This window comes from Trachinotus anak, unplaced genomic scaffold, assembly GCF_046630095.1.
Source record: "Trachinotus anak isolate AG129_WGS33_773 ecotype Australia unplaced genomic scaffold, CSIRO_AGI_Tana_v1 ptg000010l, whole genome shotgun sequence".
Classification (NCBI taxonomy): Eukaryota; Metazoa; Chordata; class Actinopteri; order Carangiformes; family Carangidae; genus Trachinotus; species Trachinotus anak.
Window position 1 is genome coordinate 19,311,827 of NW_027273861.1, and position 25,687 is coordinate 19,337,513.

Consider the following 25,687-nt stretch of genomic DNA (forward strand, 5'->3'; position numbering starts at 1 on the left):
ACTCGTCATTGCTTTAATGTTAAACACAACCTAACATCAGTAATTTATCCCCATTTAGCAGCTTAAAATTTATCCGAGAACCAGGTTCAACCCAGTGGATACCTGCCTACAGTGGTTTACTTGCATGCAAACTCTTCATGGACACCACTCAGCAGTGATCGCTGCCTCTTCAACTAACAGACATCAGAGTATCAGCCACTATTTCAGTGCAATCCTCCCTCCTTGCAGGGATTTAAAGACTCGATGAGCCGATTGCCCTCGAAACTGGCGGAAATTAGCTCTTGCTGTGCCTTGTTTGCCTGACCCTGTAATAAAGGATCAAATCTGGAGAGAAGGCCCGGCGCTTTAGATTTTTTAAGCCCGCGGCCACATGTTCACGAGCAGCCCTTGAAAATTTTGGCAGACGGAAAAAGGTATTTGTGGTCAATCTGCATTGAATAAATAAATAAATAAAACTTACTGAGTACTTATCTGTCTCCATCTGTCTGCCTTAAATTATGCTGCAACTAATCTCACCACCTAGGCTTAGCAGACAAAAAAAAAAAAAAAAAATTGGACTGTAACACATGCCCATGAGAAAAAAACAAGAGAAGCCTGCAGTGTAAACAGGGAGGGCATCATTGATCCCAGCTCTCTGGTAGCCAGGTCATCGATTGCAGGATACAGCTGTGATACTTGGCACACCTTGCTGACTCCAAACACAACCTTGAATCTGCAGCCAACGCTGAGCATTTTTCTCCTTCCTTTTGCCGGTTGATCAAAAGATGCAGAGAAGAGGAGGTGGATGGATCCCACACTGTCCTCACATAATTGTGTGGGAACATCATTTTTCAACCGCAGCTTTGCTTCCCCGTCCCCAGGAGGCACTTTTCTCAAACAGTAATCATTATGTTATGGAAGCAGCTGCCGGGTAGAGTTGAAAATGCAACTGGAGCCAGTGAGCAGAGGCATACACTCCTTGGGGCGCAAAGACACACACAAATGGGAGAGCCACTGAGGGGTCCGGGAATAAGGGGGAAAAAAAGTGGAAAGTGAATCAAGGGCCCATTTTTGATCTTTTGTATTCGTCGGAGTTTTATCGATCCTGGAATCTCATCAAGGCTTTTTTTGGAAGGTTAAGTAAAACACAGACATCAGAGATCAGTTTGTTTTTCTTTGCACCCCTCCTCCACACGTGCCCTTCCTACACCCACCGTTCTATTTAAAGATTTGTATCTCTCCACATTCAATACAAATACACTTGAAAGAGCATATGTGAGAGGAAGAAGACAGAGAAAACCACTTAAAACAAGTAGCAGCATGATGCGGCTAATAGCTGTCTGATCAGCCACTGTTTCATCTTGACCACATTATCTCCAAATTCAATATTGGCTCTTCAAACACTCAAAAAAAAAAACGAAAAAAAAAACGAAAAAAAAAGAAAGGGTTGTTGTGTCTAAACTGAACTGCTCTGCTATTTATGCATCCAGGCCACACTTAGTTGGTATTCCAATCCTGCTGCTGGTGTCCCCCCGTGTCTTCTCAATCCCTACCAAAACAAAGCGTAATATATATGGATCTGATGCATAGACATTGATGTCTGGTGAAAAATTACAGTTTCTCTGTACGTTAGAGGCTTTCCTGTCAATGCCTGTCTTGTTACTGACTGACAAATTCCAGGATGCCACTGATAACACCTTGAAAAATGGGCCCCACTCTTCCTCCTCCAACAACCAATACATCTCCCTGTGTCTCCCTGTTGACCACCTCTATTAGATTCTATTATGTGATATGATATCACACCATGGCTGTGTACAGCCAGGAAGTGCTGGGGAGAACAGAAAGGCACTGTGGATATATGAAAATGAAAAATCCTTTATTTTGGCATGGAGCATAGAGAGAGATCCAAAATCTCCAGGTGAAATGTAAAGGGATTAGACGTAATCCTGTCACTGTGAGGTTGTATGCATCTATTTCATTGCTGAGATACTGACAAGCAGTGATACAGATCCCTTTACGGCGAGAAATATGACTGGTCACATGATCAAATTACTCAAGAAGTGAAAACCATGGTCAAGGTGAACCAGGAAATACTGTGGCTCTACAAAATATGATGAAGGTCTGGACAGTTAACAGAGAGTTCAGCTTTTTTTTTTTAAAAAAAGCAGTGTTAAGCAACTTTGTACAATGAACTTGATTAACTGAATGCCATTATACCTGATAAATACAGGAAAAAACAAGACAGGATGGTCTTTCCAAGCTGAAAAAGGTGCTATTCAATCAATCCTGAGGTGACCTTCCAGTCACAACACTGAAAGAGATTATTATAAACTGGTAAATTTCAACAGCAAAAGCACAACAAAAGGCAATTTACCTTTCACAGTTTGATGATTCATTTTTGAAACAGCCAGTCAAGCACAGGTTTACTGGACAATGTTATGGGATATACTGTGTGTGTACATATATATGTACATATATAAGGGCTATCAAACTAATAATTTTTTCTTTGTCGTGATTAATCGCTGAATTTCAATAGTTAATCACAACTAATCGCATGTTTTATTACATGATTAATGTAATGTAATTCTATTATTTTGCATTCCAGAACTGTTTTTAAGTCTGCATTAACAATGTAAAGCAATTCTTACAAGTGTATCTTGATTGGGAAGCAAATGAACACAAAAAAGTAGAAGTAGAAACGAACGTTATCATGTCTGGCATGTAATTATGAAGATGTCTGATAATTTATTTATCTGTGGACAAGCTCTGGATAAGTTATATTTTTATTTTCCAACTCATTCGATCTTCACCAATGACGATTCAGACATTGGATTTAAACATTTTAGGTCTCCCGACACGGCCCTTTATGCAGATCAGAACCGTCCCCTTTTTGCTCCCATAGGCATGAAGGCATTAAGTATCTTCCTCCACCGTGTAAAATCAAAGGGTCAAAATAGTAGCAGCCAAAGATTCTAGATGAACGCACTAGAATCTTTGGTAACAGCACCAGTGATGGTGTAAAATAAAGAATCTTTGGCAGCACGTGATTAACACTATTTTTTTTAAAAAAAAGCTAGGTCCTTAATCTCATTGCAATTAACACATTAAGTTGACAGCCCTAATACACACACACACACACACACACACACACACACAAACACATATAAAAAAAAAAAACATAAGAACATTTTGGCCTTGGAGGTTTGGAACCACCAGTAGAAAAAGTGGGAAATAAAAATGTGGCACAGGTATTACTAAAAAAGAGCATTCACATTAAATTGACCTTCCCTGGATAAAAGAATCTTTTCATATGTAACAGTGATGAAACTAAAATCCTATGCAACCACAATCATCTATTAAGACTTGTATTCATGGGTCTCATTTGACCTTTTAGTAGCTGCAGAGTGGTGGCCCAAAGGCATGACAGCTTTAGCAAGGAGCATGCTAATGTTAGGTGTGGTTTGTGCCCCTTGGTGCTATTTAGCACAGTGTGATGAGAGTTCATCTCCTTCACATCCTGCTTGTCTCTCTGTCTGAGAGCAAGTACAGAAATAGTCTTTGTCACCAACCACACAGCAGGACACCTTTCACACACCACGTCCAACACGCCTGGACGGAGGCACCAATATGTGTGCCAATGTGTGTAGCTTTGCAGGGTATTGTAAGCTACTGAGTGCAGCTAGTGTGTGCCAGAGTTGCTATTATCCTTTTAATAAAACATGCTGCATGTTATCAACAACATATTTACCAAAATATATTTTTTTTCCTTGAGCCAGGAAAACCAGCCCTCAGCTTTTCTGTTTTTGAGATGCATTTATTTTTAAGGGGTTTCACATTAAAAGGACAGCGAGAGAGTAATTTAACAAATTTTGCTCAGTTAAATTATTCATTCAGTTTAGTAGGAGGGAACAGTCCTACTGCTGTTGGTATAACACAGTATCCCCTCCATTTTTCATTGAAACTGTTTGTATAAGTTTCCATTTTCATAGCAGCTCACCAGTGTAATCTGAACTGAGCCAAACTGTGCACAAAACTCAAATGGGAAAACAGTCAGCACTGTGCCAGCTCGGTATGGAATGATAGAGTAGAGCACAAGAAAAATGATCTGTGAGGGTGAGGGAAGCAGCAACAGATAAGAGGATTACTCCATTATTATCTACCCCAGGGGCTGTTACCCCAGAGCAGGGGAACATGGTTAAAAAGGGCAAGACCTTGATTTTTTCGCCCCCTGACACGCTCCCATCGTTTGAGTGAGGCAGAGTTGCTACATGACATACTATCCTACTCTGCACAGGGCAAAGACATGTTTTTAGCCCAAGCTCCAATGCAGTGTCCTGAGGTGTGACCTTGCTCTTCTGTCCAGCCTGTCTGTAACCTTCCTCCAGAGACACCAGATGGATGGACCTGATATCTGGTTTGGAATTTGAGGTTAAGTGTGTTTTCAGCAATTTCTTTTTGAAAATCTTTCTTAGGAAAAATGTTTGTTCTATAAATCAAATAAAAGGATGCTTGTATTTGAAATGTAAATGTCAATAAAACTGATTACTAATCACAGAAAATACAAACACCTTGTATCTCTTAAGACTTTTGAAAATCCCTAGGACATTCTACATCTTCTGATAAACTAAAATGGACAGTCCAAATTTTACATGTATATCCCTGATAAAGAGAAAAGACTGTCACGTGTCAAGAGAGATGTAAGTCCCTAATTTTGATTTTGATAAACCTGTTTAGACTATACCAACACATGGAAACACGTGCACAGTACCAACCCAATGGTTCATTTGCTGCACACATACCCTGCTATGTGAGAATCAAATATGAGTAACCAGTTTACTCATGTTCCATGCAGACAATATGATCCACAGCGGGACAAATCATAATCAAGATATGGATAATACTGTGTGTAAACATAATGTCACTTATGTTGCGAGGCAGGCAAATCCAGGTCAGCTATATCGGCTATAAGGTCAGCTATATCAGCTATCCAGATGTTTGCTCCTGGACTGACAACTGTCAAAATCATCCCGCGATGCTCTGTTAAAATGCTAAAGTCAAATTTGAAATAATAATGTATTCTGAAATTATGATAATAGCCATAAAATATTCCAATGAAATAATCAGACCCCTCAGGGGCAGACGTCTCATCAAGGTCAACAAAATGCCCGGAGATGGCCCTGCATTCATGTTGAGATTATACAAACAGAAAATAAATTACACATCTAGCCAGACAACTGACAACTGAGGCAAGGCTCTCACTTAGGTTTAAACAAAGACATCAAGAGTGTTGGTGTATCCACGTCAAGACTGAAGCGATAATTACTCTCATTCAAGCAGAAAGCTCATAGCACAGGCGGGAATTAATGGGCGTTAGCTAGTGACTGTGTCTTTGTAAAATAAACTTACACCAGCTGTCTGAGGCTTCATCTCACAATCTGCAACTGTCTTTCCACTTCAATTCAACCGTGTTTGCCTCTTAGCCACGGTCGTGCCCCAGCCATGAGCACCATGTGTATGCTTACTGCTACTCTGAATTTCATTGTTTGGCACTTTGCTGATGTTCCTGTCCTGATAAATTTACAATGAGTGAGCATGGGATTCATTCTTTCGCTCAAGGACACTTTGAGAGCACAAGCTGTTGATGGAGGAACATAAGCAGCTGTGTATAGGCTCCTCACTATCCCCTGTATCATTGATAAACATTTTATTTTATGTTTTAGGCATTTACCTGCTGTGGGTACACATTCTGGAGCTTTACTGGCTTTGCATTTCAGAATAATCAAACAGTTATGGTAATTAGGGGACCCTATCACCACATACAAGACTTGTTTGCTGCACAAGACCTTTGATCATGTGGAAAAATCGTTTCAAATAACTCAGAAGTCCTTCAAACTAAATGAAACAAATGTGTTGTTGTCACATATTAGCGTTTTTCTGATCAGATACCCCTATCAACAAGATTGCCTTGTCTGCTGAACTACTTTGTCAAGGTCATCATCATGATTAAAAGAAGTATTTAGTTAAGGAAAGGGAAATACTGCAATTATGGTTGAGAAACCAATGTTGACAGTGCCTTTGTGATAATGGATACTTCCTCTGGAAGTCTTTGTCAGGTTAACAGATGGTATTGGGCATTTGATCAAATGACAAATGCTGTCATTCTTCTAGTGAGCACAGTCTCCAAATGCAGTTACTAAAATTTAAGATCCAAATGAGAGGCAATTCATTTTTGTCCAGTGCTGGCACCAGCCAGCAAGGGAAAAAGCACTGATGTGCAAGTCCCTCACCATGATGCCGAATTGTTGTTAGCCAGATTAATTTTTTTTTCAGCGTTACCAAAACCCCAACCTGACCCTTCTCTAACCTTAACCCCAACAAGAGATTAACCCTCGACACTCCTCACATTACTGTCATTTAGTCAGTTCAGTATCACCATGGGATGATGGAAGTCAAGTGTGACCTTATCTACAAAGGTAGTCACAGGGTCATAGGCCGAAAGGGAGACCAAGGTCCAGATCCCACCAAGTAGGATGCAGGATGATATAACTTCAAACCAATGGACTTGCTTTGAAGGCAATGCCGGAAGCGTCTTTTAGAACAATATGGCTTTTTTTTTAAATGGCACATATGTCAAGCACCATTATAATATATGTCTAACATTAAAGACTAATTCATGGGCCTATTAAAATGCATTGACAGTGTATCTACCACTTATATAGACATCTACATACAGTTGACACCATAACCCTGGACTCTGGGGACTGGGGATGCTATAACACAACAAGCAGCAGTACATATGAAGTGTGCAACAGTATGAAGCTTGAATTCTTGGTTAAGAATGCATGAAACTTAGTACATAAATAGTAGAAAGGCTTAAATATCTGTGCCTCTTCAGTGGTCATGGATGAAAAAGAAGCACTGGAATACAGAAAAGCTTTTCAGTTTAAGAGCGAAGATATGGGACAAGAGAATGTAATTCCAGGATGCTTCCCTCTCTCAGGCAGCCCCGCCACCTCTCTTTACAAACTCAACTAAAAGAAAAACTAGACCTTCTTCAAAATGTGAAAATGTTTAAAATGTTTCAGTCTTTCCAAGAAAAAGAAAATGCAGTTAATCATGAAGGAGGCATGTTAAAAAGAAAGGACAAGCCTGTCTGGGTGGTGTTAGAGAGCCTTGCTGAAAGATGTGAATGCGGCAGATAGATGTTACTCTGAAAGCTCAGAAGCTTCTGTGGATAAGTACAGGATAACAACAGCAAGGGAAAACAAGGAGATTTAGATTACATTAGGGTAGATTAGATTAGATTCAACTTTACTGTCATTGTGCAGAGTGCAGGTATACGGCCAATGAAATGCAGTTAGCATCTAAACAGAAGTGCAGAAGAATCGGATTATATACAGATAGGTGTATGTGTAAGTAAGCACTACAGCATATGTGCAGCTATATCTTACAAAACAAATAATAGTAATCAATGTGAGAGGTTCAGCCTGTGCAATACTGAGCAGAGTAAATATAAAAGTATTGAAACAGTGCAATAATGCTTAGCGCTGTGGTGTGGAGTTCAGTGGGGTCACAGCCTCAGGGAAGAAACTCTTCCTGGTCCTGCTGGTGCAGGAGCAGAGGCTCCTGTAACACCTACTGGATGGGAGGTCCATGATTAGGGTTGGATCCAGTCCAGATAACACTTTTCCCCGTGTCCAGGCAGCATTTATGGTAAAATGGTAAATGTTCTCAATGGTGGGCAAGTGAGATTATCTGAGATGTGGACTCCAAGGAATATGAAGCTTGATACAAACTCCACTACAGATGTAGCTAAGAAAACCAAAGTCCAACTGAAAGGGGATGTGCTAATACAGAGCTGGATAAACTCTGAGGGAATCACAGTGTTGAATGCTGAGCTGAAGTAAATGAACAACATTCTCATTTAAGAGTTGGGACTGTCCAGGGGGGTCAGGGCAGAATTGAAATGGCGTACCTTGTTGAGCAGTTGGTGCAGTAGGCAAACTGATGGGGGGCCAAGGTGGTGGGCAGACAGAATTTTCGACGTGATAGAACCAGTCTCTCAAAGCACTTTGCAATGATGGGGGTGAGTAACCGGGCAAAAGTCATTTAGGGCCGTAGCAGTGGAGTGTTTTGGCACTGACATGATGGGAGTGGTCTTGAAGCTTGTGTGGACAACTTAATGGGACAGTCTGAGAAGGCCCTGGCCAACTGCACTGCACAGGGTCTGAGCACTATTCCACCCAGGCTAACTGCCCTCTGTAACTTCACTCTGCTCAGTGCGGCACAAACATCAGAGGTGGAAAGTGAGAGAGGCAGTTCACAAGGATTCATCTATTCATCCAGGTTTCTGACTGGGGAAAGCTTTTATTTGTTTTTGAGTAGTCACTCTGTCCACATACTTGTTGATGTGATCAAGGATTGAGTGGGTATATGAGTCACGGTCAATCTGAGAGTCTGTGGAGGCATGGGCAGCAAACACACCCCAGTCGGCGTGCTGGAATTGGTGCTGAAGAGCAGAGTTAGCATCCTCAAACCTGATGTTGTCCTTCTCGTAGGTTTCACAATTTTAATGACCAGGCTGTGCTCAAGAGGCAGGAACAATGAAAGATAGTCAGACTGTCCCTGGGGGGAGTGGCTCTGTTGGCGTCAGCCACAGTTGTGTAGACATGATTCAAAGTTTGATGTCACCCTTGTGATGAGTGAGACAGTTTGGGAAAATCCTGGATGCATGTTACATAGGTTGCAACAGTGTAAGTCCCCAGCAACAACAAAGTGCTGGGTGCACTGCCTGCAGCTTGCTAATAGCGGCACTAAGGTCTTTTATGGTGCTTTAGTATTTGCATCCAGTGGTTCATAAAAGAGATGGAAGAGCGGGCGCATTTGGGAGCAATGTATTGAGGAAAATGGAATTTCCTTTTTCCCTTTTACAAGGCGAGTGACCTTTGCACTCTGGTTGGCTCTATCCTCCTATTTCTCCATTAGTACATGGAGACAGACAGGCACAACACACACATAGACACACACAAAGGTATTTGCAATTTCTCTCTAAAGCAGCCCTCCTAATACACACGGGCGCTCACTGTCCAACAGTCAATATTTTCTGAAGGATGGCCTCCCTTGAGAACCAGCAGGCAATCTGAGGGGGACCCTGCAATGAAAGGGCCCGTGATTGTGTTCGACCGAAGCCCTTACAAAGATGTCGTACATCAAATGCCAACAGATAAAAAGCCATCCTCGAAGAGTTAATCAGCAGAGTAGCTTTCATGGCCACGCCACGATTTGTCTCAATATCATGAAAAGAAGACTGACTCTCTCTCAAAAAAAAAAAAAAAGCAACAATATAAATAAATACGTGGCCTAAATACATAGCCACATTTGTGTTTCATGGAGCGCTGAATGCGATGCTATCTCAGACTACTCCATGGCTGCGAGTGTTGCTCTTCTTTTATCTTACCATTTGCCAATATTGTCTGACCTTGAGAGTGAGAAAGGTGTGTGTGCGTGTATGCGAGTGTCTGCTTTTGTGCACTGGTGTATGTGTGTCAATGCCTGAGAGTGCATTGATGTCCCCCTCCCCTCTCATTTGGGTTTGAGAGCCTGACCAATTTGCATTCTGAGTCACAGTGGAAATGCCTGCACAAGAGGCTGTTTAAGCATTTTGCATACTTGCCACCTCATACCTGATAGGATACGCTGGTGTGAATTCCATGGAGTGCCACACTGGGTGAGAATGAGGCTTAATCACGATAGCTGTTAACCCCTGATTGTAACCCCTCGTACAAGCCACCACATTTCAATCAAATTAATACGCTGGCCTCACCGATGCCAGGGAAACAGGCAAAGAGGTCAGTGGAGGAACAGGGTATTAACCCGGGCAAGACGCTTGCCAAATACTCCAAAATGCACAGTGAGCCACTTGAAAGATTTATGCTTGAATGACTGTTTCAGGGATTATATATCCAGAGCTGAGACTATTCAGTCACAATGTCATTTAATCTTGTAGTTATAGTATGGATTGTGATGTATAATGTCTTTCAGAACCTAAAACCAATTCTTACAGACATTAAATGAAAGAATAATTACTTTCTGCATATGAGTATGCATCAAGGATGCTAACAGCATCAGATTATCTTCATAATGTTGGCATCCTGGGACCATCTTTTCCCCTGAGAAGCGTATCTTTTTCTGAATTGGAAACTGCAGAGATCAATATTGTAAGATCAACTTAACAGTGTACTTTTTCAAGATGGTTAATTTAGCAGATAACTGAAATAGCATAAATTGATTTTTTTTAGAATATCACTGGTTGGCAATTTGTGACACTATAAGACTTTTACAAACCAGCTTCTCAAGGGAATATATATTGGGATTTTTTTTTTAACCCTATAATGGTCATTATTCACAGGAGCCCTTACATTAAAATACATTAATGCTATATTTACTATTTTTCATGTGAAAAGGCAAAGTCAAACTTGTGTTCCTCTTTTGTTTTGACCTATTTTCAGGAACTACAGCAGCTAAGCTGCTGTTATTATTGAAATAATCCTTTGTTCCTTTCATACGTTCATTAGCATTTAGTATGTTATCCACAGTCTAATCTTGTCTCTTTGTTGCAGTCCATCCTCCTTGGCAGTGGACAGGCTGGATTATGTTCAAGGCTGAAACATCCCTGGGGTAAAATTCTTCATCTGTGCCTGGAAATCTAGACGGTTGTCCCTTTGCTCTCAGGATACGTCCACCCAGAGCGTCAGCATCAGTTGTGTCAGTCTACATTAACAAAGCGTCTGTCACCATCCATTCACCTACATTTTGAAGGCAGGACACAATGCTAGTGTAAATACTAAAGTTGCCCATGTGGTTTTGACCTCTATATTATATCTGATCGTGTTTTGTATAAGAGTGAGCTACATAAAATGGTAGCTGTTGTGTGTTTTTAGTGTCCTAATACTGTGTAGGAATATGAAAGTGTTACAAGTATTGTCGTCACTGAATCATGGGCATCAGAATATATTATATCACCACTGACTGCAAGTCTGTTTTTTTTTTCTTTTTCTCTCTCTCTGCACAGGGCTACCATGCCAAATACCAGTAAACACCGATCCTGATTTTTCAAAGTCTGATTCTTCAAACTCACACATAGACATGCACATCTCGTCACAGATCCCAAAGGTACCGTGTCCTTGGGAGATCGAAGTTTCGTCGAGCTGTTCATCAGACATCTGCTAAGCGCCTCATCATGAAAGCTCTGAGGTTTATTCCCTTGCGTTGCCATGCCAAGAACAACTGGCAGGCGCCAAGAAACCTTCCACTCTGCCACCAAGGTTAGGTGAATGACAAAGCTGAGTTACTGAGACACGAGAGAGGAGGGAGGAGGGAGCCAGAGAGGGAATAAAAACAGGATAGGTAGACTACAGGCACGTCCATCTGTCTATATTTCCTGTCCCTTTTTTACTTCCATCTTTTTGTTGAATTCCTAGCTGCATCTTTTTCCTCCATAGGTTTTCCTTTGTCTGTTTGTGTTTTCTCACTCTGACTTTCAAAACATTCACAACACAAAGGCAATAGCTCGTCTCCCCGCTCACAGCCTTCTCTGTCTAACCTACTTGTCCCCATCTCTTTCCCTCACTTCAGAGCTAATGCTGTCTCTGCATTATTAATCATCAGACAACAAGGAGCAACAGGTGCTGCAAATAATCCAAGGGAAGGTCAAACAGGAGCATTGGCCAGGCCGGAAACCCAACCCATCTGCCCTCCATCGTCTCTATAATTCTCTCCTCACTGTTTGACTAGTTTGTCAGGGAGACACAGAGGAAAGAGCCTGGCAGCAGAAAGCACACTTACACAAAAAACAAGGAATTCTTATTGAAAATATAATGGGAGGTTATTTGAAGAATATTATCTGACTGGTACAACCAGAGAAATAACTTTTCTGTAGGGCTGAGGTTTACTGCTGACATCAACCATCAATCTCCAATCACAATGTGCACTGATGTATCTCCCAAAATTGCTGCAGCAATATTTCAGCTACTGCTGGCAATCAACAGCAAAGCAGAGCATAGAGTAAGGTGTCTAGTTATTGCAGTGGCTTTCCTAGCAGAGCACAGGGTAACACAGGACAATCAGCAACATGTCGTCCGCTAGCAGTCTCTTTGTTTTTGAGTGGGAAAGACATTAACATTTAAGGCAACTAGCTGATGCCTCTCACATTGATTTACAAAGCCTGTGGGTGCCTTAAATTCCTGCACAACACTGCTATTGTTACAGAAACAATGTGTATGTAATAACATAACTGCCAGGGGGGGAAACTGTTGATATGCACATTTGTCCATTTACTCAAGCAATTTTCTTTTCAACAGGAGAATATTCAGCATAAGCAGAGGAAACTGTAATTTAGAAGGTGAGTAAAGTGAAAGAGTGAAGGGCATTATATGTTCCTTGAAAAGACAAATCACTACAAGTTACTCAGTAAGAGTAAAAGAGTAAGACAGTAAATTTGACAAGATGGCGTATCTGGGTTAGTTATTCAGGAGGGGATTGTGGGATCTGATTGCACTGTTAGAGATAACAGAGCAAACCCATAATAGATGCTTTTTACAAAAGTGGCCTTTATTTTCTATGTTTATTTTCTGTATTTCTTTATTGTAATTTTAGAGTAACATAAGCAATACAATGCACATGTTGAGCTCCGAAATAGCTAATCAGTTAGCACTCATACAAAATGGCCAAAATTGCACATCTGTCTTGTCATCATCATGTGGTCAGTTGAACACAATTTCACTGCAGACCAAAAACCAAAAAAAAGAAAGAAAGAAAAAGCAGAAAGAAGGCTTTTAGGCTGTTTTTATGAGCAATTAATGGGCAATTCAGGCTTTTTCCTAAACAGCAGTGACCTCTGTTCAGAGAAATCTGGTTTCACCAATATCGCTTTAGTTTACTTTAAAATAATAGACTAGCAGGGGTGGCAAGCGGGCAGTCTCCCGTTGCAACTTTAAGACAGAGACAGCGCGTCCACCATCTGTGGAATAAGTACACGAGGAGCCATACCGAGTGTCCAGAGATGTATGGGTTGTAGGGTAAGCATGGGATTCCCCCAAGGGGTCTCTGGCCTGTCGATAGGCTACAGCCTTTCTGTTGGAATCCAGGCAGAGTGACGAGCCATCCATCAGGCCTCAACTCACACTACATGAGGCAGAGGGAGAAAAAAAAAAAAAAAGGATGATTAATGTGCCTTCTGTGTGGTCAGCCTCTTTCTTCAGCGCGCACACACACACACAAGCAGAGGCTCAGATGTGAATGTACTCACACACAAAAACTCATGGACATTTAGAGGTATACCAACCTATGCAGGTGTTTGCACACAGGCAGAGACAATTGCATGGACACACACAAGGCTATGTTCCAAAGGACAGTAGATAAAAAATGTGTGTCTTGGCTAACTGTCAGGGGTGAATGTAGAGGTACTGACTTAAGAGCGAGACAGCTAGCCTTTATGTATAAACACCCCTGCTGAGCCAACTGCATGCAACACAGCACAATGAGCACGGGTATCCATCTGAAAGAAACTCAGTTATCTCAGTGCAGTTTCCATAACTAACCTAAACACATCACAATGTGACTCTTTCAGCTGCTGAGCTCGCAGGAGCATGTGAAGAGCTTAATGCTTATTTGAAACATAATTGATACCTGAAATTCAAGCATTAGTATTTTAGAAACAGGATTTAGAATTGAGAAACTGCACCGTTATAATTACGTTCTCCACAGAGAAAAACACATCACATCCCAAGGTAATTTATAAGGGAGCAAAATTCAGACAGAAAGAAAAAAAGAAATCCAAAAAATTCAATCCTGTTACATCATGACAAAAATATTGTGATGCAGGATTTTGTCTTCTGCATACCTCGTGTATACTTTTATGTTCAAACCTCTCCCGCAGCTCCACTCCTTAAATACTTCCATTTTACATTTGACAAGGGTCCAGGCACTTGTTAAATGAAGAGCTCTTCTGATTTTTCCCTTATGGCCCTTTTCCAAGCTTTCTAGTCTGTACAACTGAAAGAGTACAATGGGGATCTGTTCCATTGTGAAAAAACAAAGTAGTTTGGCCATTAAAAGCTCCACACTCATGTGGATTCATTTTTGTCTGGCCACAAAGGATCATGGCGAGCTCATAAGCCGCACATTAATATGACCACAGATCAATGGGGCTGTGAGCAGTCTGAAGGTATTGTTGATGTATTGGCTGGATTTACGATGGTGCGGAGATGAATAGGGTTGACTGGAAGACCGCACATCCTTTTGTATTGCTAACTAGTTTTACTGATGAGATGTATGTAGAAAGAATCTATATAAAAATCATTTCAGCTGAATGCTCCTTTTTTTTAAGTAAATCACAATTTAAAGAGAGATCGCATCATTTTCAAATATATGCTAGCACCTATTAAACGTGTATGCTTGTTTGATGTTTGTTCTTGTGTCTGTATACCATTCCTGAACCACCTCTCATATCACAGCACAGTTGCTTATTTAGTAACAGTCAAACTAGTGATTAACTAATTTGTTACATAGATTTGAGAATGTATAATAATGCACATACATAATGTGGGAAATTTATATAGGAGAGCTAAGCAGCTGTGTTGTATTGGCTGTGCTGACTGAAGACTGAAAAGGGTAACTGAATGGAATCAGTGGATGAAACATTTCCCTCTGGGTTGTTTCCGAAAAAACTGTTGAAACAACCTTGACACTCAGACATGATTCAAAGAACCTGTTAGGGGATTTCTTTTTGGGGATTAATTCAATGAAAACAAGTAAATTGTCACATTAAAAAAACTATTACGAAAGACATTTGCTCTTGCATTAAGAAAATGAAGACTAAGACCATTAAATGGTCTTTTAGACTAAGACCATTTAATGACTTCCTCTGTGTCTCCATCCTTGGTGTTAACCACTTTTCTGTAAAGCGCTTTCCAGAGATCACCTCTCAGTCAGGCAGTGGGTGTTCTCCACCTAATGTTAAGCTAAAGTAAACATTTATTTCTAAGAAACTGTCGCAGATTGTTTCTTCAAGCAAGACGAAGTTTGGGGCGTGTTTTGAACCACCATTGAGTTTGACATTTCAGAACAAGTGATGGAAAAATATCCAGTGGTACCCAAGCTGGAGTGGTTTTTCAGGACCGTTCTGTCTGTTACTCTGTCCCAGTCTGGGCGGGGCACCGCTGGCCCCGGGCCCCGGACTATCACTCAGGCTGATGTATAGGTCCACAGGGTACAAATGAAACCTGTCACAACAAGGGTAATGATGTCAGAGTCACTATAGCTCACCGCTGGAGGAGCAGAGGGAGGGAGACGAGGGGATAGGAGGATGTGGGGAAGAGAAGAGGGTTGAGGAGAGACAATGGAAAGAAGGGAGGACGAGAGTGAGTTGAAAGCAAGGGAGGGAGGAGCAGAGGAAAGTAGGGAAGGCAAGAGGGGGAGAAGAAAGGGGACAGAAAAGGGAGGAGAGGGGAAATAGGAGAATGGGAGCAGGGGAAAACTAGAAAGGAGAAAAGGAGTGTGAAAGAAGTAGGCAGAGACTGAAAAGATGAAGAGAAAGAAGTGGACAAAGATGGAATGAGCAGAGAGAGAGAGAGAGAGAGAGAGAGAGAGAGAGAGGTGAGAGCCTGCTGCACACAACTTATGGGCCTGTTTTTTACAGGAGGACAGTATCAAGGAAGGACAGAGGGAACAGAAAAGGAGATGTGGAGAAAGAAGCAATAGAGGTATTCATGGACGGAGCGTGTGGAGAAGAACACGTGAAAAAAGGAAATGAGCAGCAAGGATGGGAAGAAGAAAAGGAGAGGAAAGAGGGGTGAAGCAGTGGGAGTAGCAGAGGAGAAGGAGAGTGAAGGAAAGAAGTGGGAGTAGGAAGAGAGGGAATAATGTTAACTCAAGGTCCACTAGCTAGATTTGTTTTCTTGTTTTTCTGTGTTTGATTTTCTTAGGCCAGGAACACACAATCCCTTCCCACTGTCCATCCATTCAGCTATATGAGACAGAAAAATGACATTAATTAAATCAAGAGAGTAACTAAAAAGAGGACTGGTCATTGTTTAGTAGGAGGTCCTTCGCAGCCACTAGCCCATCGTCCTACCAACAGAGGTCGAACTGCAGCATTTATCCTTGCAGCTGAAACATCATCTTCCTGTATCTTTGAAAGCATCTTACTATGATCCATATATGCGTTGTATTCTAGGTGATCTCTGGCCGGCATAGTAATTATGACAGAAGCAAAGGAGGAAGTTCGGTGACGTACTATAAAGACAAGTTCACGTTAGGAGGATGTTGTGAGTGGATAGAGTGTTGACAAAACATTTCCAATGCAAAACCAATAGTCAGCCTTGTTTCTTTTATCCACGACTGTTCTACAATCTTAACTGCGTGTTCATGACAGTAACCATGGCGATGATGGGGTCCTTTAACCTTAATGAAGTACTCATTTCACGTTCTTGTCTTGAACCTAACCAAGTAGTTTTTGTGCCTAAGCCTAACTAAACTGTGACTGGTCCACAACCTTAACCATGTGTTTATTATTGTTTCCATGACAACGGTGGTCCAGTATGCCTACTGTTATGCTTCCTATGGGTCGTAGCCACTGCTTTTTTTTGGTCAAATCTTAACTTACTCCCCTGACTTTGTGAGTAACACGTTTTGTAACCTGTGTCCACAGAAGAGTACAGTAGCTGACATAGACAAGATTATAAAATAACTTGTGTCCCCTCTCTCTCTCTCTCTCTCTCTCTCTCTCTCTCTCTCTCTCTCTCAGTATCACTGTACTCTGATACCTCAGTGCTGCCACAACACGACTCTCTTTCATTCTCTCTGTCCTCATCCTCCATTATCATTGACATCATCCTCTCTGTCACGCTCTCTCCACCGTCCCACCCCATCCGCAACACACACACACACACACACACACACACAGACCCAGTCTGCATCCTTCCTTCCTGTCTTCTCCTCTCTGGCAATCTCTCTCCATCTCAAGACGTGGCCACTAATGGATTGAAAGTCTTGTGGAAGAAGCAACAGTCATTTAAAGATTAATGTCAGGCCTGGTATTCTGAAGGGCAGTCAGCCCAGGCTGTGTGTGTGTGTGTGTGTGTGTGTGTTTGTGTCTATGTGTCTGTGTGTCCAGTAGAGGACGTGCACATGTCATCTTTGCAAAGATGCCCTCTTCATTATCAGCCATTAGGCAAAGACTCAGAGAGAGAGGAAGCACGAGAGGGTTAGCTGGCTGGCCCATACAAGCACATATCATGGCTTGTCACTTTCTTCTCACTACCCACTACTAGACAGCCATTAAAACCAAGGACTTTCATCAATTAGCATACCCATACCTCACTTGTGCATACGTATTAATATGCTCTTCACTGTCTTTGAAATATGTCTTTTACCTGCTGCAGTGGTCTGTATGAACCAGTGATGTAATCTTCTGTAGAGCCTTAAAGTCAGGTGTCTTTTGTTTTCATTTTTTTTTTGTATTTTATTTTTAAAAAGCTGTGGATTTGTTCAGATTTGATCAAAGTGTTTTCTGGTAGGGAATCTTATCCATAAGCAGGAAGTGATATTAGCAAATGAGCGCTCAAACCAGAGAGAAGCTGCCTAATTATTCTCCACCACAACAACCACAAAAATTCATGTATTCTGAGTCCAGTTATGCTTATGACTTCATCACGCATCAGCTGCAAAATGTCTAAACAGCAAGTCTGTAAACTTTTTAAACTATTGAACATAGAGATTTTAGACCCATTAATTCAACTGAGACAATTTGCAAACATGGTAAGAACATTTCTCTTGTTTTGAGTAAAATGCAAATTTTGTTCATCCATTCATCCATACACACATTATCTAAACTGCCAATGACAGAGTGGCCATTGGGAGAACTGGGATTTTTCCCAATGGATTGCTACACAAATTGGTGGCTCAATGTGAGAAAAAAAAAAAACACATCAGGGAGAGACAGAGGGCAAGCAAGAGGGAGGGAGATAGATGTGACTGCGTTGCAGAGCAGGCTGTGCGGCCCAGTCTGGTTCTGTGTGGCCGTCACCTCCCTCAACGTCTGTCTCCTTCTCCAGCTAACTACGTTCAGTTCGGTTGCGCGGCTCCGCCCACACGCTTACCGTTTCTGTGGTGGTGGCCTATCTTTATTATGTTTTAAACACTCAGGCAGCCAGCAGTGAATTGTTTCTGACTCATTTCACATGAACAACAAAGTTTTAAAGAAAACAACCCATAAAGGTCTGACTGAGAAGCGGAGAAAAAACAAGTTCAAATCAAGAAAAATCTGACAAACAGAAGGAGCAGAGCAGCAGAATGGGTTCAAGGCCACAGCTCCCACTAAATCCAGTATAAACACCAGTTAACTCAAATAGCACGGGCGGGAGGCAGAAGAAAACAGGGCACTTGTCTGAATTTATTTAGCTGTATAATGCGGAAATGGAAGGAAAATGGAAAATGCAGGCTTCTGCATTGTCACGGGAGTGTGTCATTGTCAGTTAATGGTAAATATTTCTGATAGAAGTGATTTTTAGATATTTTTCCTCCATACTGCACATTTGATATGTTTACTGTCAGAGAGAGAGAGAGAGAGAGAGAGAGAGAGAGAGAGAGAGAGAGAGAGAGAGCAGCAGGACGCAGGAGAGAGACTTTCACTACAGGAAAGACAGGCAGCACGAAATCATGAGGCAGAACAGGCTCTGAATTTAAGAGAGATCTGCTGCTCCTATTGTAATGAAGAGGGATGTTTCAGTCTGGTTCATATTTTTGACATTGGTGTAGTAAGCAGCTGAATTGTACAATGAGTTTGGGGGTGGGGGAGCTTGGGGGTGGGGCACGCCACTGGGTGGGGATAAACATTTCTTACGTCTCCTGCAGTGAAAGTTAAGTAAGTGTTGAAACTGGCAGGCTGGACTTGCGGTTGAAAGTCTCATAACTGGCACATCACATTTCATTTTTATAACAGCCAAAATATCCTTGAGCAACACACTGAACCCCTGGTTGCTCACTCAGTCCAAATCCTCCTGAATAATAACAGCTGAGACAACAAAGCTCTGTTCTGCTGCAAGGACATGATGAAATAACAATAATAATGTTACAGCCTTTCAACCAGTAGTTTTTCTATTTTGGGGAGTCCTTGATCAAACAAGGGTCTTCATCAATTCTTCAACACTGAACATGATTTCCCAAAACACTCATTTGAAGTAACAATAAGTAGAAATCCATATGTCATCACATTGGTGGGGTGAAAAACTCACTAATATCAAACATGGGAGGAGAAGGGAATCCGAAATTAATGAGAATTAGAAAATGCATCTTCTCCTCTATAGGCATTAAGTATCACACAAGGGTACAATCGCATACATTGCAACTTGATTCTAAAATGCAGCAGTCAACAGAGAGATAATATGTGGAGTTATTGTCCCACAAAGTGTTCAGATGAGTCAATAGCAGAGGAGCTTATTTATTGTCCTCTCAAGCAACTGATCATTCCCGTTCTTCCCACAGCGAAAATGGAGGGTGGACGTGCATATAAACGTTCTAATATTGAACAGCAAAGTGATCCGAGGTGCAGCCACTGACAGAGGAATGATTAGAGCAGTAAATACAGCCCACACATACACAAACAGAAAGATGCTACATGCACCTGCGCACACACAAAAGACACACACACACACACACACACACACACACACACACTCTATATGTCAGTATCTAAAGGACAAAGAAACACATGCACAAACACTGCCCTTCAAACACACTATGCTCTTGTGGCTTTTATTTAATTGAGCAACTGGCCCTCGAAATATCTCTGCATGTCCCCGCTGCAGAGAAAGACCCTTTGAACATCTGTGGTGTGTGTTCCTGTGAAGCCAGTGAAAGCAGCAGCCCGAGCGCCTCTAAATATTTAATGAGCCTGTCTGATGGTCATAATCGCTTTTAAGAACAATAGATGAAAACAAAGGGCACAGGCAAAAAACTGCACCCGAGGTTAAAGCCACATCTCAAGATTGACAGGACAGGCTGGTTAGAAGCAGGGGGGTGTAAAAGAAGGGAAGGAAGGATGAAAGAAAAAAGGGAGGCACTCAGAGCTATAAAAAATACATGACAGGTGACTATCAATGTTAAGCGGGACTGGCGTTTAACCTGAGAACAGTATACAGAGTCCCATGACATGCTGTGCACTTAAGGGCTATTTTTGGAAGGTGACATGTACAGCAAGAATATGTCTACAGCCTGAACAGCAGTGGAATGATGCAAAGTTAAGCTGGGCAGCATGTGAAACAAATCATTTCTTCATGTTGTTTATATTCTATCTTTTTTTTTTTTGCGAACATTTTTGCAACATAATGAGAAAAATTTGACTCATAGGTTTTTGTCTTCTCTTTTTTTTTTAAATACTTTATGTGGTAAAACATATGTTTGAAAAAACCCAACGGCACTGTCACTCTTTCTTAAAATAATCTACAAAACCTGGTTGTTAACATTTACATTGAAAATCATTTTCCTCTAAAGTACATTTGCCATCTGTCTGTCTCCTGTCATTCCTGCCTCCTGGAGGAAGTATGCCCGCAGTTATGGATGAGATTCACCTGCTCATGACCACACTGAAATGGATGACAACCCAAAGGACTGAGATGGGGGAGGTATGTTTCAGATGGCTATCTCAACAGATGTGTGAAAATGTATTATTTCTATCTTTGAAGGGCTGAAGGGCCTGGACATACGAAGGACGAAGAGACGTGTCAGTCAAACAAAAGTGCAAAGCAGAGGATGAGAGGAGGAAGCCTCCCACCGCCAAACACATCTCTGTGATGTCAGATGGATGTGCAGATAGCTCAGTAATGGACGAGGAGGAGGAGTCGGTCAACATCAGTGCCTGAGCTGGACAGTTTGAGTTTGCCAGAGATGACAAAGCCAAATAGGACTGATATTCCTGAGTGTGATCACATGTAAAATCATTAATTTATCATCAGTAATTAATTATTAAACATTATGTATATAGACTTGTAAATTATACATTTTGTTGAGCTATTATTAAAGTCATTTAACATCATGTTTTCTAAATTATTAAATTAAATTACAAATATGTGCAAAGCAATGTACAAACTAAGTGTTTGAACCCTAAATAATAATCTGTTATTATGACACACTATCATCATTACTTGTACCTGATTTGATCAGTAGTAGATATGGTTAATTCATGTGTAGTGAAATGTATGTCAGTGCTTTGAAGATTGTACAAATAATTTGATTATTTAACAGTCAAACATCACTATCATCATGTTTCTTTTATGTTCAACTAATGATTTAAAAACATTCATCACAAACACAGTAGTTACTGTAAAAAAGGGTAAATTATTCAGAATGTACAAATATCTCTAAGTTTTATTCATTTGTGGAATAACATTTTAATTAAGTTTTTGGATTTTGTTTCCCAAACTGAATCTATATTTAGTTGAGGTCCTCATTTCATAATTCACAAGGCAAATATATAAACCTTGTAAAGTCAGAGTAGAGGAGAGAGCAAGGCACGGGAGACAAGTCAGGAGACGGGGAGACAACAGGGAGATGTAAATAACTACACGAGGAGGAAAGGGGATGGGAGAAACAACAAAGGCAATCGTTGGGGAATGGGGTAGTGTTGAGCTGAAGGAGGAGAGAGGGAGAGAGAGCTTGGGGCAACAGACAGAAAGAGAGAGAAACCGAGACACCGAGAACAGGAGGGAGAGTATAAGAGGCAAAGACACAGGGAGGAGGAATGATGGACAAGGAACAGGAGGGAAAAAAAATAACCCAATTGACATGAAACAGGAGCTGGCAGCCAGATAACCAGAGAGCTCTTTTTTCTTAGTGTCAATTAAAACAGCACTTCACAGAGGTATACAGGAGGAGGAGGAGACGGCAGGGGATGTAGTTGGGCTGAGGTGGCGCAGAGGTCGACGTCTCAGCTCACCCCGTTCTTCTGCTGTCCATCTTTGTGAGCGTGTTAGAACTCTGAGCCTGACCACTGGTGCTGCACTGAGCTGCTTTTCTTTTCAAACACCGAAGACTGCATGCAGTGACCTAGCCTCCTTTCGTGGCAAAACTCAATGACCGTAAACATATGGAGGGAAAAAAAGGATGACATGGGAAGAAAACATGCCTTCCATCTCTGGGAAGATAAATCAAAGTGATGAACAGGACAGCTTTGAAAAATCGGCAGTCCTATTTGGGGTTTGTCAAAGGTCTGACTGATTTATTTGGCAGGAAGTGATGGAAGGGAGGGTTCTCCATTTCCATGTTTCCATTTCGAGACAAACAGGGCAAGCTAGGGGCAATTGGAAGGAGATTCTGTGGGCCTTTCTTCCTTTGCTGACTCCAGGGCTTGGAGTTGTAAAAAAGAAAAGGGTGGATGGGGAAGGGAAAGGACAGAGTGGGAGGTAAAAGAGGTCGAGAGGGAGACAGAGGGAAGAAAAGTGAGACGGACAGGGGCAAAAAGTGCGAGAAAGCAGGGAGAAAGCACGAGGGACGCAGACCGAGAATAAGAAGCAGATAGGTTCACCTCTCATTAGCTCGCCTGCCACACACTATGCCACAAAGCAATGCACCACCCAAGGACATGAATTAAACAGAGAGCCAACTACCTCAGAGGAAAGCAGCCCTGCCAGCACTTAGCCAGCCCTCATAAACAACCAGCTCGCATTTGTCACTTCCTCTTCACCCAACAAAGTGACAGCAGAAATAAATTACCTTTAAGTAGACCTCGTTCCTCCTCTCCCTCAGCATCCTGTTCTTGCCTCAGCAGCGGGTTTGAGCGAACAGCGCAAAAGCAACAGACAGCAAAAAGGTAAAAATCAGCAACACCAACCAAGCACAACGGGGCCTTAAGTTAGCGGTCGCCAGTCAAAAATAAATCCAGTCAGTCCAAAATCCAGTCCATTCAGTCCTTATTGGAGGACATACTAAGAGGACAAAAGTGGGATTATCTTGAATTTCAACAAACAAAAACCATAAAATGTAAGAGGAAAGAATGTGATTGGCCAACACACTGCATTGTTGGGTGATTTTTGTTGCTGCAAAGGTGGAGCAGTGTCCAACAACCACATGATGTTAACCCCTGCACCGTGGCCTCATACTGACACGCCGCCATAGTACCGCACACAGTGGCAGCAACTAAATCAGTTCATGCATGTGCTGATGCAGACTCCTCCTTGATGTCGAACAGATGAGCTAAACTACTCTACTGTAGCGCAAAAATGCTCTCATCCTTCCAGGGACTGTGGGTGTCATGCATTGTAATGTATGACAACTAAAGAGGACAAATTGGATTTTCCAAACACTATCTCATGGGACGAGAGTCAGAGTTCAGTCAGGGTTTTATGAGACTGGAGGGGGAGGGGGGAGGGGGGCGTCCCCAGCTGTGTAAGGCATCTAATGAAAGGTAAAGATCTCACTTGTGTCAGGGCTTATGAAAGGATATATATTTGAGTAATTCACAAGTATTCTTACCTCCCACCCTCCATACCCCTGAGCTCCAAAGCATGGCCTGAAGCTGCTTCAAAAGCTCTTCATCACCCTTCCTCCTCCTCCTGCTCTTCATTATGTATCATCCCCCCCAGCTGGGACACCCTCTCCTTCACATCCTATAATTCTGCAACCTCCCTAAACAAGGAGAAAAAAAAAAACCCCAAAAAACCCAGAAAAGACACCAACTACTTGCATTCCTAACATGCCAGTAATGCCGTAGTTTGAACAGTCACAGCCACACATCTATCATCAATCATCCCCTCGCCCGCTGGACAGGGATCACAGAACACAGAGCACCTGGATGAAACAGCCAGAGGGGCCACCCACACAAAGATTGGTGTATGGAACCATTCGCGGAACGCTCTAACCTTAGTTAATGAGCTTACCTCGTTAGTGTGAGACAATACTCCCCCTTGACACAAAAAAAACAGAAAATGAGGAAGGTTTTTTTCCCCCCATTGTAATCATAGTAAAGACCCGGTTAGCCGTTAGGAGTTTGGCTGGGGTCCTGCCATCAAAGCTTGCTATTGAGCTAGCCTCCGGAGAAAACACAGGTTTGTTAATCAAGCGAAGGCAAAACAATTACTAGAATCCAATAATCAATGTGTGTGGACAAACAATAAATCCTTGGTGGCTGCTTCAGAGGTGGTAGGAAATGGGTTTCTACTAATTAAAGAGAAACCTGCTGGTATGCTATCGTTAGCTAATAGTTTCGCCGCTACACTATTTAGCCCATCTGATTAGGCTGTTTGACACAGGCTATGCAATAGCCATTACAAGTCCTTTTCCTTTTTCCTGCTGCATTCTGGCTGAACTACGGCTAAGACTAACAGCTCCATCCCTTTGAGGACTTTCTTCTTCTTTTGTTTGCTGTGAGAAATGAATGTTGGAGTCTACCTTCCAGAGAATGCAATATATGATGATGAGGCTAAATATTATTAAAAATTAAATGTCTTTAACATTAATGTAAGTTGGTTTCCTTTGGGTATGCTGGCCTCCAAAGACATGCGGGTTAATTGGTGACTCGAAATGATCCATAGGTGTAAATGTGAGTGTGAATTGTTGTTGGGGCTGTGATCTGTGAATGTCAGCTGGGATTGGTTCCACCCGCCCACCACCCCGCATCCCTAAAAGGGTAAGCAGTATAGCTAATGAACGAATGAATTATTACTTAATGTAAGTTTGCCAAAAGATAAATGCAGAATAATACAGTGCTGATGTAAAATACACTAAAGGAATTAAAGATGTACTTGTACAATAGTTATTTCTACATGAGGCAGGAAAGCACATATCCAAATTAATAACTAATAAAAAAAAGGCCTGTTATATTCCGTCAAAAGCTTCAGAGAGGTCACAAGGGTTAGACCACTTGTGAACCAAGAGTATACCCTCTCAAAATTTGCCAGACATAATCACTCGACCGTGCAGATGGAAATTTCAATTCCAGTTGTCTTCCACTGGATCAGACATCCGGATTTGGCAGCAGGCGATGGGTGGAAAACCTAATAGGGTGCTGGGAATTACAGCAAACGGAGGAGAGCTTGATGGAGAATGCCGGGGGAATCAGGTAAGACAAATCTGTCTGGATTTATGAGAGCCGTGTGCAAGCTGCAAATAGAAGAATATAGCCCAGGTAAACAGTGGGGAGTTTATAATATGTAGCTCTGAGCATACAGTTTCAGTATGCTGCCAAAACTTGCATATTTTACCTTCACTATTGCTCAGTTTATAAGGTCCACACAAAGTGAGACTGAATTAAACTATGTAACCATGCACCCAACAAAAGACGACTTTGCTTTTTTTTTTTTTTTCCTTGTGAAACACAGCAAGGGGAGTGCAGCAGAAATAATGATCGACTGTACAGGCAGTCGAGCCCACATGTTTCCACTTAGCACAATAGCAACCATAACTCTGCTGTGATCAATAGCTGCTCTTGCTTGCTTTAAAAAGGTCCCATCCTCGACCCTCTTCCTGTCCATCTATTCCTGCCTCATTTCCAGTCATCTCTTCCTCCCTGTCTCATCTATAATTCTAGCTTCTTTCTTTCATGCTCTCTTACCTCCCCTAGCTCATCTTTTCTCCCTACCATCCTCACCTACTTCTCCCTCAATTCCTACCTCCTAAGATGTCTTACAGTATCTCTCTTTCTTCCTCCATCTTTCTT

The 25,687-nt window shown here is 41.8% G+C and overlaps 1 protein-coding gene across 7 annotated transcripts in view; it reads right to left on the reverse strand.

Moving 5' to 3' along the window:
• Window positions 1–25,687, reverse strand: part of ptprsa (protein tyrosine phosphatase receptor type Sa) — a 229,007-nt gene that overhangs the window by 195,946 nt on the left and 7,374 nt on the right. The window contains exon 2 of one of the 7 annotated variants that reach the window (XM_071485969.1): window positions 13,027–13,161. The exons of the other annotated variants lie outside the window; for them this stretch is intronic. The gene's annotated coding sequence lies outside the window, so the exon portion shown is untranslated. The remainder of the gene's footprint in view (window positions 1–13,026; window positions 13,162–25,687) is intronic. 7 annotated transcript variants of the gene reach the window in all.